The following is a 15,635-nucleotide window of genomic DNA, read 5'->3' on the forward strand; positions in this document are numbered from 1 at the left end:
CAGTAATGGTTCTGAATCAAAAATGGTAAACCTTTTTCATACACCAGCCGATGGTTGTAATAGAACACTTAACAGCAAAAACTATGTTTCTTTATCACAATAACTAGAAGAACGCACTGGAGGTGAAGAACATGATAAGACCATATGAACTTGTCACTGAAAGAAGTTTTCCAGATTACAAAGGCCCATACAGTAATTGTAAGACGCCATATTGCAATGGCAGAAAAGCAGTTTCAGAGAAGGAGATAGTATGCAGTTGGAGATGAAGAAGATATATAAGAAGGAATAAAGTTGACTAGTGGTACAAATGAAAGTATAGAACGTGTTTTACTCATTTGGACAATTTTTTAAAAATTTACAGAATCGGCTAAGTGTTACTAACTCACTAATAACATTTGAAGTAAGTTCAGGTCCAAGCATGTTATCATTCAAATATATGCATGTGTACTACCAAATGAAACAATGATCTTCCAGACCAATGTGTACAACAGAGTAAGGGTCCTGATGAAGGGTCTCGGCCTGAAACATCAACTGTTTACTCTTTTCCATAGATACTGCTTGGCCTGCTGAGTTCCTCAAGCATTTTGTGTGTGTTTCCTTGGAGAGAGGGAGTGGTAAAGTCGAGATGGTTGAGTAACTCATTTACATAAAGCAATATTACCACAAATAAGGTAGTAAATAATAGGACAACATAGGAGGTGACTTCTTACAAATGAAACAAACAGCTATTGAAAAGTGTTTATTGATGAAGAAAATTCAATGGGTAGAGTTTACTCTAGAAAATACTGAAACAAGGAGTTAGATCTTATTTGTATTGTAAAGCCGGGCTGTTAACTTTTTGTTACAACTAAATGTTTTCAATACTTTTTTGCATCAAGTCTGAAAGTAAGGACAGGCCGGGACAGCTTAATGAATGTAATGGGATTGATGGGGTGAAATGTGTTTATTTTAATGCAAAGAATACTATGGTTAAGGCAGGTGAACTGAGAATTTAGATCTTTATGATGATGTTGTGGCCATTACAGAGACTTGGTTGCGAGAGGTTCATGGTGGACCACTCAGGACTCCTGGGCTTTGATGTTTTAGGCAAGATAGAAAGGGAGGTAAAAGAGGTTGAGGTGTTGCATTACTAATCATAGAAAATGTCAGAGCTGCATTCCAAGAGGATGCACAAGAGGTCTCACTTACTGAGGTAGTATGGGTATAGCTCAAAAATAAGAAAGATGCGATCACTCTGGTGGGATGATGCTATAGATTTTGCAATAATCACCAGGAGATAGAGGAACAAATACTGTATGTAGACAGACTATAGAAAGATGTAAAGCAACATAATTAGAATCAGGCTTAGCATCACTGGCATGTGGTTTGTAGTTTGTTGTTTTGTGGCATTCGTACATTGCAATACATAGTATTAAAACTGTAAATTAGAATGAGACACATATATATATATGTAAAATAAGAACAAATTAAATAGTGCAGAAAGAGCATAAAATTACTGAGGTAGTGTTGGTAGTGCTCATGGTTTCATTGTCCATTCAGAAATCTGAAGGCAGAGAGAAAGAAGCATTGGTCCTGAAATATTCAGTCATAATGGCTGAGTTTGACTTTTCTAATGTTGAACAGAATTTCCAGAGTGCAAGATGGCCTAGATGGAACAACATTTCATCAGTGATTTCAGAGTATTTCTTGAAACAGTATGTGGGTAGTCCATCTGGAAGAGTGACTATACTGGACCTGGTTAGTGGGAGAGCAATTTAGGAACACTGATGACAACTCCTTTAAGTTTTAAGATGGTTATGAAACAGAATCAGAATGAGGTCTTAATATTACTGGCATATATCATGAAAATTGTTGCTTTGTGGCAGCAATATATTACAATACATAATATTAAAAACTCTAAATTACAGTAGGAAGCAGGTTGGTTTGACGTACAATATTACTACTGTCCAGGTGATCCAAGTCTGAGTGGAGAGTCAGTGAGACTACATTTGCTGTAGACCAATTGTGGCGATAAGCAAATTGCAGCATGTTCAGGACCTTACTTAGGCAGGAGTTAATCCTAGCCATCACCAACCTCTCAAAGATTCATCGCAGTAGATGTGAGTGCCACTCAGTGATAGTTTTTGAGGCAATTCATCCTGCTGTTCTTGGGCACTGTTATAACTGTCGCTCTTTTGAAACAAGTGGGAACCACCGATGGCAGCAGTGAGAGATTGAAGATGTCCTTGAACACTCCGCCAGCTGGTTGACATGGGTTTTCACAGCCATACCAGGTACACCATCAAGGCCTGATACCTTGCGAGGGTTCACCCTCTTGAAAGATGTCCTGATGTCGGCCTCTGCGGCAGAGACCATAGACACTGACCATTTAAAGGTCCTTGCCTAAGCAAGTGTAGTTGTATTCTCCCTTTCAAATTGTGCATAAAAGTCATTGAGCTATGATGGAGTGAAGCTTCACACCCATTCCTGACATTAGATTCCACCTTGTAGCAAGTAATGGCCTGTAAACCCTGCCAGAGATGATGTGTATCCAATTCCAACTCTAACTTCAATCAGAATTTCATTTTTGCCCTTAAAATAACTTTCCATAAATTGTACCTGGACTTTTTGATTCAGTATGGATCACTGGTCTTGAATGCCACAGCTCTGGCCTTCAGCAGACTATGAATCTCCTGGTTCATCCATGGGTTTCTGTTGGGTATGTCCACATTGTTCGCAAAGGCACACATTTATCCACACAGGTCTTGATGAAGCCGGTGACAGCTGTGGTGTAGTCATCTAGAGTCAAAGATGAATCCCTGAATATTGTCCAGTCCACCGAATCAAAGCAGTCCTACAGCACTCCTCTGCCTCCTTTGACCATATCTTCTTGGTCCTCACCACTGCTGCTGCGGTTTTTAGTCTCTGCCTGTACGCTAGAAGTAGAAGTACAACCAGGTGATAGGACTTTCCAAAGTGTGGGTGTGGGATGGCAAGGTAAGCATTCTTGATTGTGGTACAACGGTGGTAATTTTTGAGGAAATAGCAGGTATGATAGACAAAGGGGAATCGGTGGATGCTGTGTACTTGGATTTTCAGAAAGCCTTTGATAAGGTACCGCACATGATGGCTGCATAACAAGGTAAGAGCCCATGATATTACAGGCAAGATACTAGCATAGGTAGAACATTAGATGATTAGTAGGAGGCAAAGTGTGGCTATAAATGGAGACTTCTCCAATTGACTGCCAGTGACTACTGGTGTTCTGCAGGGGTTGGTGTTAGGACTGATTCTTTTTACTTTTCATGTCAATGATTTGGATAACAGAATCGATGGCTTTGTGGCCAAATTCACAGATGATACGAAGATAGGTGGAGGGGCAGGTAGTGTAGAGGAAGCTAGTAAGCTGTAGAAGGACTTAGACAGATTAGGAGAATGGGCAAAGAAGTGGCAAATGGAATACAGTGTCAGGAAGTGTATGGCCATTTGTAGGAGGAATAAAAGCATAGAATATTTTCTGCTTGAGGGAGAAAATTCAAAAAGTCCAAAGTGCAAAGGGACTTGGGAGTCCTCATGTAGGGTTCCCCAAAATTTAATTTGTGAGTTAGTGGTGAGCAAGCAAATGTCATCAAGACAAAGGAAGTGGTTAATAGCTTCAGGAGAACTTGCACTATTCACACCCCAGTGGCACAAAAGTGGAAACCGAGAGCAGTTCACAATTTCTGGGAGAGCACATCTCACACAAATTCTCATGGTCTCAGAATGCATCCAGCACAATCAAGGTAGCTCACCAGTGTCTCTACTTTCTGTGGAGGCTGAAGAGTAATGTACTATGCACATTAATACTCACATCCTTTGATAGACGGGGAGGAAAGAGCATTCTGATATGCTGCATCATTGCATAGAACTGAACCAAACTGCAGTGGGCAGGGATGCTCTACAATGGCTGGTCAAAACTGCCCAACTCAACACCAGTACCAGCCTACCCACCAACAAGGCATATATTGAGAAGAGCGTCAGAGAAAGGCAGAGATATCATGAAGAAACCCACTCATCCTGCTCATGGGCTGTTTTTCCCACTTCCATCAGGGAGAAGGCTACATGGCATCCATGCCAGGACTTCCAGATCCAAAAACAGTTACTTGCCTCAAGCAGGAAATCTGATCAACATCTTCACCCACTAAAGCCCCCCATCAAAACCCCCGATCACCACAACTTTATTATTTCCTCTTGGGCTCAACTTAAGTACAGACACTCCTGTGTCTAGCATCATTTTATAGACATACAATCAATCTATGTATATAAGTATTTTACATTCATATTGCATTTTTTATTATTTGCATTCCTTATCTTTTTCTGTTTTTTGTGCTTCATCAGATCTGGAGTAACAATTATTTCATTCTCCTTTACACTTGTGTACTGGAAATAAAATTAAACAATCATGAACCTTGAAATCATTTGTTTGTGCGTACTGGTCTCTGTTGAACAACATTTTAAATGATTCCCATGGCTGCTCCTTGTCGGTATTGTTGCCCATTTTATTATTCTAAATTCTATCCTGTGTCCCTGAAAATCAATTTTCCTCTGATCTAGTTCCCTGGGTTACATCATGCCTACATCCCTCTGAACCAGTATCTCGAGTCTGATTGAAAACTGAGATTGAAAAACTTTGCACACCAGATTTATCAATCTCAGTTATAATGGTTGATGGTTATTACCTTTCAACCATCAGGCTGCTGAACCAGATTGGATAACTTCGCTCACCTCAACACTGATCTGATTCCACAACCTATGGACTTGCTGTCAAGGACTCTACAACTCATGTTCTCAGTATTATTTATTTACTCTTTTTTATTTGCACACTTCATCTTCTTCTGCACATTGATTGTTCTACTTTATTTTATTTAGAGATACAATGGGCCCTGCCAGCCCTTTGAGCCTCACAGCCCAGCAACCCCTGACGACCCCAATTGAACCCTAACCCAATCTTAGGACAACTTACGAAGACCAATTAACCTACCCTGCACACCTTTGGACTCTGCAAGGGAACTGCAGGGCCCAGAGAAAACCCAGACATTCCACAGGATGTACAGAGACTCCTTACAGAGGATGCCAGGACTGAACTCTACCCTGATACACCAAGCCATAATAATGCTGTGCTAACTGCACGCCAAGTTTATCAGTCTCCCATTGTGTGTAATTTTTCATTAGTTTTGTTGTATTTTGTTGGTCTACTGTAAATAACTGCAAGAAAATGAATCTCAGTATAGTATATGGTGACAGATACTGTACGTACTTTGATAATAAACTCATATTGAACTTTGAACCAAGGGGGTCAAGAATATGAAGACTGGAGAGGTTTAAGATCAGAAAGAATGACAAGGCAGACAAGTTTCAGCTTTTTCTTATTCTTTAAATGTAGCAACATAATACCTTGTCAGCAACTTTAGAAAAACTTGTACACCTGTGTTTACAGTTCAAGTTTAATTTATTGGATGCCTTGAGATTGTGAAAGATGTTATATAAAATCCTATTCTTAGTAGCACAACATCAGTGCTCCATCAGACACAGTGACAGGTGTTACAGTATCATGGAGTCAGTAATACAGTTTCAGGAAGATGTAAAAACTTGGGTAACTACTCAAAGCCCTGAGCCCATTCCGCTTCACAACTGACTACAGTGCTAAATATAGTTGGATTAGTTTGATATGTACTCTGTCATATGTTACCCTTCAACTGCAGCTTTTTTAAAAGCTTCATTTGATTCATATTACAGATGAAAATCTAAGCAATCGAATGGGTAATATCATTTGCACATTATGCTGAACAAATGTGCTTTTCCCCCTTTCATTTACTTTTCCTTTTCCCTGTTCTCCTCTGTAACAGAAGATGTGCTCAATGGTGCAGAACACAGCTTTCTCGGGTAATTTGCTTCAATTTCCACATCCACTCAGTAGAACCACCACCACTGAAGATATGCTCTTCCGAATGAATTTATAGACTCCAAAGGTATGGATTAATAATCCAGAAAACTCATATTCAAATTCCATTATAGCTATTTGGGAATGTATGTTTAGATTTAAAAATCTGGAAAATGAAAGAAATGGCAACAAGTAAAAATCACTGAGAACAATCATATTGCCATGTTAAAAAAAAGTGGAAGTTGAATTTATTATTATATGCATGTAATGTTGAATCAGGTCTGTGGGTCTGGCAAATGAGACAGGAAATGCACTGACTTCAAATAGGTATACTAATCATTTACTTACAAACAGTAAAAATTCGACCAAACATTCATGGTCCTCAAGTTACAGACACTACAAATCTCAATACTCAACAAACATATGTACATTCAAGAAACATACTTAGTTAAAAGTGCGCACAGAGCAAACCTTTCCAATGGTTATGTCTTAAGCAAGGGAAAAAGAGAGCAAAACCCTTTCCCTTGCTATTTTATATACCCAGGATATTTGAAACTGGACACCAGTCATCTATCAAATGGGAAAAACAGCTGCATCTTCCAAACTAACCAATTACAATGGTAGCAGCTTTCAACAATCAGAATAAGGCACGCCCCCACAGGACAATGCACAGGAATGCACAATGCATAAGAACAGGTGTCATGGAAAACTTACGTGGTACAGCATCGCAGGTGTGTGGCCTTCAGTAGATAATTCTAGTGTTGGGAAGAAATATACCCATGATATATTGGGCAGTCTACTATTCTCTGCAGCCTTTTATGTTCTTGCGTATTTGAATTGCCACACTAGGCCATGATACAACCAGTCAAGATACTTTCAACAGAAAACCTGCAGAAGTTTGTTAGTGTTCTTGATAAGCCAAACCTCCTTAATCTCCTAAAAAAGTAAAGATTTGGCACACTTTCCTTATGATTGCTTCTATCTACAGAGTCTAGGACATCCAAAAATTTAACATAACTGTACAATATTTTAACATAATGAATTTAAATCTACAGGCTGTCTGCACCACTAATTTCCCAAAGTAGACAAGTGCATGTTTGTCTTCCTTTCCCTTCCTAAAGTCAAATATTGGCTCTTAAATTTGACAGATATTGAGTGAGAGTTTGTTCTTGCAGCACCAATCAACCATGTGATCTTGCTCTGTTAAACTGACTTATCATAATCTGTAATTTGTCCAACAACATTAATGCCTACTGAAGTCTTAAACAAGAAAACTAAGGAAAGACTAGTCGTCCATTTGTGGTTTGGTTTCTGTATGATTTCTCATCACTCACTTGGGCTTCAACAGGTAGCTTACTCAATCTTCCAGAATCATTTATCTTTCCACATCAAGTTTTTGAGTTCCATGAAAGGAACGCCTTGGAATTTCCTACATCGTTGAGCTTGTTTAATTTGGAAGCAAATGGAATATTGATCTTTATTGAAAGGGGTGGAACAAAAGCAGGCTAGCTTTGTTACAGCTCTACAGGGCTGCAGTGAGATTCACCTGAGGCGGTAGGCATCCGTCTGTCCCGAAGGACAATGAGTGATGATCATCATCATCACAAGCCTGGACGGAAAGTATGGAGATCCTGAGATGCCAGGTCATCAAGATCTCCCCCTCGGCTTCACCAGTGTAGTCCAAAAGACAGTTTATGAAGCAATACGTTTGGCACCAGCTTGTCTGCAGGAGCTGCCAGAGGATGTTCAATGACATCCAACCGCTTTAGGGGCTCCACTCGAGATTTGCTGTCTGGGATTACTCCTGTAGCCTCCGTCTCTCCGGAGGCTGCCCATAAGGCAGCAGAGCTACTTACGCACAGCTGGGGATCTGGTTCATGAATACCAGGGCGTGTCCACACACTGGAGGGCCTCTGTGCTATGTGTGCAGGGAACAGACCTTCTCCCCGTCCTCTGTAGTTCAGCCTGAGTCCAAAAGGAGCTCAGTTTCTGTGTGTCTCCAATGAGGAGGAACTACATGAGATTTCCTGTTGGAGAGGCTATGTACTGGCAGGGAGAGCGTACAAATTCAGATCTCCTTTTTGCAAGACTGCTAGCCAGTGATGGAAGCAGAAAGTGGGAGCGACAAGCATCACCCTCTACACTCCCATCACAACCATTTTGACACCACCGGAGGTACTGCATTAAATTTTTTAAAATGAGCTGTTATTCTCTTGGATCCAATGCAGTGACAGCTCATTGGCACAGAATCATACTTCTAAATAAATCTGCCTATAATAAAGCTCCAGTAATCTGGTATAAACCACTCCTCGGGGTCTTGGCCCCTATGCTACCATTCACTCACTGGAGCCCCAGTTCCCACGCTCCTTTTTACACATTTGAGCCCGACTGAGCAAAAATGAGTGTTGGAACCAACATCAACACTCAACACAAGCTGAAGGATTAAAATTTGCACATCCTGCAAATGCAGCCTTTCCCCTTCGTGCCTTAGTTTCCTTCCTTTCCCAAAGACACACAGGTTATAGGTTAACTGGTCATTGTAAATTGTCCCTTGTGCTTAGGTGTTTGGCAGAAGAGTTGATGGAAATGTGGAAGAATAAAAATGAGATTCATGTCATATTAGCGTAAATGGCTGCTTAATGACTGGCGTAGATTCGATGGGCAGAAGGGCCTACTTCTATGCTCTTTAACTTTGTGACTCAAGGACATTCAGTCACATGTGATGTGGGCAGTGCACATCTTAGTTTTGCCAGTGTGGATAATGGTGGTGGAACCCATCAGCACTTGGACTGACTTTCTCACCTGACACCAGACTACTTGTCCATTGAACCTTTAGGTCAGGAACAGTGAATAATCTACACTGCGATCCTAAGTGAAAAACAATCTTGTTAACCTATACTACTGTTTGGTATTATGATGGATATTCACTGTTGGTTGGGGGGCACATTTTTACAAGTCTAACATAGCAGCTGACACTTGTAGAGAACAAAAAGTTGTTTTTGAGTAGGTTAAACATCCAATTAATATCTGATAAATTAGATGAACAGTTTCAGCCCGGATCATCAACTGTTTACTCTTTTCCATAGACGCTGCCTGGCCTATTGAGTTCCTCCCACATTTTGTGTGTTTTGCTTGAATTTCCAGCATCAGCAGAATTTTTTGTGTTTGTGGTTCCAACTAATGTTCTTTGTTTAGCTTCTTGTCTAAACGGGAGCCAATCTTCAATTCTTAATGCAAATGGAAAGCAATAATTAGTCTGAAGTTAAAAGGACAACTTTGGAAACAAACAGCACTGTCTGTAGAGTACAGATTGATGGTCCATGGCATGAGCATGATTGCTTAAGAGATACAGCGTAACTCAGTAAGGCTTTTTTTAGTTGAGCTCGTGTCAAATCAGACAACACTAGCTAAATTATTTAGTTCAAGGAAATTTGCAGACCAGAATAATACTGTCACTTAGCACATCAACTATCTGATCTAACAATAGTTGGAAGATTTCTGCATTCAGAGGTTCAGCATTCACAGCATTAATTTTGGATGTTTGCGAACTCTGTCACCATAAGCTTTTAGACCATCGGTCTGCAAAGGTATCTGAAAAATATCATATGTGTGAAGTCATCCAAGTGGCAAAAAAAAGTTGTATGAATGTTAGAGAGCAGTCAGGTTTGTTAGAAATGGTCAAGGATCAGCAAGAAGAATGACAGGAAGATTGGGTGACAAGAATCCATTCCTCTGCCTTTGATTTCTGCAATGAGCGATTTATTCATCTGCAGTTCGCTGGTATGTCTTTTTAGCTAAAAGGAATTGTCTTTTAGAAATCGCTTGCAATTTAGAAATCTTTTATAAGATAGAAATCCTCTGTGAGTTTTAAGTGTGTTTTAAAAAATTTCTTTGGATTTAAACATGTATCACTAAAAATAAATGAACTGTGTTTAAACTACTTTGTTAGCTGGAAGTATCGCTGGCTTGGTAGGGAGGGGAAGCCCACCACTCTATAATTGGCATAATTATAGGGTTGTGGCGACCCATTTCCTGGCACATCCGAACCGGCTCACAATTAGATAGCCTACGGGGATTTGCGAGCACAGAGCTTTGGAGCCTCTGCACCACGGGGGGGGGGGGGGGCAGGTTGAGGGAGGCTTAAAAGTGAGGCTGAGGATTTCGAATAAAGTTTTTTTCCTTCGACTGCAGTTACCGACTCCGTGTCGTAATTTTAGCGCTGCGTGTAGCACACCGCTACAGGGTTATAATTATAGCTAAACCCATTGTGGCAGATAAACAGGAAGTGACCTAGCCTTTGAAGAGGAAGTGGCTTCAGTATAATCTCCCTTTAGTGAGGGTACCCATAGCTATCTATATCAGAGAGGGCTTAAGATCTTTATTTGCGTTTAGAACTTCACAGATGCTTCCCAATATCGTCTCAGCATTCTGACATGTAATTTAGGAAATGTACCTTTTGTACTAAAAGGAACTGAGGGTAGTTCTTATCTAAAAGTAAACTGGTAAGAATACAGTTTTGTTATCTGGTTTGCATAAATATTATTTTTATTACCACTGCATAGTTAAACGTGAAATAGAAAGCACATGGGGATATGATGAGCAGTATGTTAGACAGTAATGTGTCCTTAAAAAAGATTATATACCCAAATAACATTTTCACAGATAATTATATTCGCTTTTGTGGTTTTGTAATCTGAAATTTTCAGAAATGGAAGTTCAGTGGTACTTTAGTTGCTGATAAACTTTCAACAGTAAAATCAGATTGGAAGAGGGAAGTGGAGAGGAAGCTCATATATTGTAAGGCAGTATTGCTGACTCATCAGTCTACTCTGAGCCAAAGCAAGGGATTATCTTGCTGCTACATTGACCTATTTTCCCAAGAGCTCCGGATTATCTGGGTTAGTTGAAATCTTAACCTCTGAATTAATCCTTTGTAGTCAAAGTGCCAAAAGGTGTTTTTATTGTCAATCATGCAAATGATTTCCCCCTTGCAGCAGTCTGTCTTCATGCGAGCTACAAAGTCTAGGGTACATTGCTTGTCCCTAAGTAATCGGTAGCTATAATATGTGAGTAAGGAGGTCAGCGGCGGGGGGCTTGGAGCTTTGGACCATAGATGGCCTTAAGAGAGCTGAAACATCTGTTCATATTATAATAACCAGCACATTGTTGGATCTGCTGTGATTTTCTCATCCTTTAATGGTTCCTCATGCATTTTCTATTGGAAAATAGAAAGAGAGACAGGCAACTTGCATCTAAGTTAAAGAGTCACAAGCTCCTCAATTATGATTCTATGTATGACACCATCCCAAAACACATTGTCCCATCCAGTCCCACCACCGCTCCAGACCGACTAGGAACCGAAATGGCCATGTGTCAATTTAGAAACAATAAGATGTTGGGAACAAGACATCATCCTATTTGATGAAGAGGAACATCAAATAGAACTTTATGGCATCAATATCTGGGAAGCGAGGACCCCTTAACTAATGTAATTGTACCAACTACAAGTCAGGATACTAGTTTGATTGTGGTAACTGTGGGTGGGTCTCCCTGTTGACTGCCACTGGGAAAGTCATAATGTCCTCCCAGACAGGATCATCACCTTCTTCACACATCAGCACCAAAACAAATGCAAGGAGCAGCAGCAAACACGATGTGTAGTCTTTTTTGACCAAACGAAACCCACTGAGTTTATCAATTTAGAGGGAAAGGCAAATTTCCCTTAAATTCTTTAATTTTGGCAACTATCAGGAATTTGTCTTAATTTTACCCTTCATAACATGTTAGCATGCAAGTCCATGATCTTGAGCAAGGGATCCAAAACAGACTGAAAGACAGGTGTCAAATAAGGCCGTGCTCCAAAACCGTTGCTTCAGCCTCAGTTATCAAGTTGTGGCATGTTGTACAACTGTTTTGCAAGGCCACATCTGAAAAGCAAGCTAAAGACATACTCTCAAAACCTCTTGAAAAAACTGTAATGTTCTCACTGGAACACAAGATCCTTGGTGCATGACCATTCAAACTGGAGAAGGATCCTTGAGATTGAGAGTGAGAATCTTGGGTTTATTCAAATGCCAATTATAAACAAATGAATGACTGCACCATCCTCCAAACTATGTGCCCACTCATCCCTTCAAGAAGCTATCACTCTACCGGTAACAACATCTGCACATTCTATATCTGTCTTCATCAAACACCAGAGAAGCCACAGAACAGGAGAAGAATCAAGTCGTTCTTAAATTTGAGGGACTGCCTTAGAAGAAGATGATGCTATAGTTACCATAGACATTTGATCCCTCTGCTTCTCTATTTCTTCTCCATCAAAAGTTACATATTATCTCACCCAGTGAAGAGGAAAGGCTTTGCTTTTCTGCGGTAACTAAAACATCTTTCACTGATTTAATTCACTTTGTCAAACCATCCTATAAATCAATATGGACACGCAATCTAAAACAACTGCAGTAGAATTCTTACACATAGATATTCACTCACAAGAAAAAAACCTGAAATACTTACAGGGAAATACGCTTAATTCTACATTTTGGGGAATAACCTAACACTGCCTGCCATCAGTACTGACTGAACGGGCAAACAGAAATAACTGCCTCAAGGCTTGTGTGCCCTGATTGGTTACTCATTCGGTTTGGAACAACATGCCAAGAGCCGTTGTCATGGGAACATCACTGCAAGCTCCAGTAACAGCCCAGGCCTCAGGCCGCATTGAAAGAAACCTCACTGATGGAAATATGCCACTTCGAATGCTCAAGTAGTCAGGTGATGATGGAGGAAGTAAGCATGATGAGTAGCTGAGGTGCGATGGATTGGGTGATCTTGGTTGGAAATGCTGTAAAGAGAGGGGTGCTCAGCAGTAGAGGTGCGGTCCAATAGCAGGCCTGGGATGGAGGAGCGTGGCAGGGATAATCAACGATTAGGGAGTGTGGGCAGAAATTGACAGTGAGTGGGAGGAGTCACAGTGTGTTACTGTGAGAAGGCCTGAAGAATAAATGTGGGTACTAAGTTACCTCGACCCCTCACCCTCCAACACACACACACACACACACACACACACTCACTCTCTCTCTCTCTCATTACTGCCCATTCTGAACAGTCTTCAATAAGGTGGAGGTGAATTCTTGAGTTGCCGCAGTTCTTCTGGTGAAGGTACTGTGCTCCTATAGATAGTGTTGGGTAAAGAGATCTAGGATTAAAATCTAACAATGAAGAAGGGCCAGTGATTGCTTTTCAATTAAGGTTGATGCGTGAGCGTACAAGTGATGATGTTCCTGTGAATTTAAATCCTTGCTTTATCAATGACAGAACTGTAAGGTTTGGGAAATGCTTGTAAGCAGCCGAGACATGTAACTGTATTATAAATGTAGATGATTTTCACTACAGCCACAGTGCACAGGTTGTGGGGAGAGTGAATGTTTAGAACTGCATTCAAGTGGACTGCCTTGTCCCTGAGCTTCTTGTATTATTGATATTCAGGTAAGTGGAGAGTATTCCAGTACACTCCGAACAGCTGCATTATAGATGGAGGAAAGACTTTGTAGGTTTTGGATTTAGGCAATCAACACAGGAAACTCAGCCTGTGTTTGTGGACACAGTCATAATGTGGTTGGTCAGGATGTGGTCTGGTCAGCAGTGATCTCAGGATAATGAGGGTGGAGAACTCAACCATGCCATTCAATGTCAAAGGTTGGTGATTAACCTCGTTAGTGTTGAAGTTTGTCTCCACAGGCTACTTTCCATCCCTGTGACCAAATGTTGTCTTAGTCATTGCTACAAGCAGGTGTGGACAGATGTATTAGTGGTGGACTTGCAAAAGGAACTCAACATTATGCATTCACAAGGAAACTTTCTCACTTTTATTATGGAAGGATGGTCTATGATGCCCAGAGAAACTTCTACAGTGAGAGCCTTGGACTGGGAGATTGAGGTCTGACAACCACAGCCATCTTCCTTTGTGAGAAACACAACCGGAACCATATAGTTTTACCTATATTGCCCCCATTGACCTCACTATTACCAGAGCTCCTTGCTATCCCATTTTGTAGGATGTTTTCCTGATATCAAACAGAACTAAGCCTTCTGGCCAACAATCAAACACCCTTCTTCCACTAATACTACATCACTCCTATTTTATTCTCACCACATCCCCCATCAATTCTCGCTGCATTCTATCATTTGCTTACACACCAGGAGCAACTAATTACAGTGGCCAACTAACCTATCAACCTATCTTTAAGATGTGAGAGGAAACCAAGGCATTTGGAGGAAATCCACTAAGTCAGAGGGTGAATGTGCAAACTCCACACGGACAACACCCAAAGATAGGATCGAACTGTGTTGCAATAGCTATGAGCTGGCAGCTCTACTAGCTGCACCACTGTGTTGCCCTCAAGGTCTGTCACTCATAGTTCACCACCGAAAATCACCCCTTAAACCTTTGTTTGAACCAGGATTGTAATGAGATGAAATGGAACATGGAAACCCCAGACAGGGCAGTGGTGACTAAGTTCCTGAAATAAAAGAGCTGCTGGATGGCACATTCCATCATCTTGATGATGAATGAAAGTTCTCACAAGTGCAGACTGCCACAGGGTCTGCACACCTGCACAGGCAGAGACAGAACCGATGTGGCACTTTTGCTCACGAATTTGCACATTCCAGCTAATTAGTGTCTCATTGTGGTACTGTTTAACTCCCTTCCTCTCATCCCAGTCTTGTTGAGACTTGACCAAATGCACAGCCACATTTACGCTCCCTGTTTACCCCTCTCCTTGTCATGAAAGAAGACTACTGTTTTGATTGACACTGGAAGAAAGCAGTATTCATTTAGTAATTATTTACTGTAATCGGCGCAGTGTTGGTATTAACTTTCAGTATGAATGTTTTAGTTAACAGCCCTGTTGGCTGCGCATTTATTGCGTTTCCTTTACTTCTGGAACAGTTCTCAGGAAAGTCAGTGAACTGTTGACCCACTTCAGTGTCTCTCTCTCCCTCTCCGTACTTGGGCCATAACCACACAATCTGTCAAAAGTAGACAGGTGGGAACTGGCCATTGGTTAAATAATGCAATGCTCGCTCAGTGTGGCCAGTGGATTGAGTGCTTCCAAAGCTTTAAGGTCAGCCCATGACCATAATTATACTTGGCAAGTTACTACAATTTGATGTGCATTTGTCAAACTCTGCAACTAAGAATTAATCCAGTCACCACCTGGCTAAATACTCAGAGTCAGAATGAATGGCCCAGAAATGATCATTATCACATTGCAATCTGTCATAAGCAAATTTTCAATGACATCATACTGAGGCAAATAGCACTGTGTGATGTCATCTCAAAGCCATTTGTTTTTGCACAGTTTGTGTTGGTTTCAAATGCAACACAAGGCAAACTGGAGGATGAAGAACATTATTTGAAATTGCAAAGTCTATATTAACACTGGTGGGTTAATATTTATATTAGAGATTGAATTAGGGTATACAAAAAGTTTCTTCCATGAAAAGGATAACTCAGAATCCATGTGTTATATAAACACCGTGAAAGACTTTCCTGAGAACTGTTACAGTAGGAAGAAAAAAGCTTGCCTTAATACATCATCTTGCATGTCCTCAGAACCTTTCTGAAGTATAGTTAGTGTAAACACAAGACACTGCAAATCTTGAGCTGCACACACACAAAATGCTGGAGGAATTCAGCAAGCCAGGTAGCTAATATAGAGAGGAATAGACA

The sequence above is a fragment of the Hypanus sabinus genome, chromosome 5, assembly GCF_030144855.1.
Source record: "Hypanus sabinus isolate sHypSab1 chromosome 5, sHypSab1.hap1, whole genome shotgun sequence".
NCBI classification, from domain to species: domain Eukaryota; kingdom Metazoa; phylum Chordata; class Chondrichthyes; order Myliobatiformes; family Dasyatidae; genus Hypanus; species Hypanus sabinus.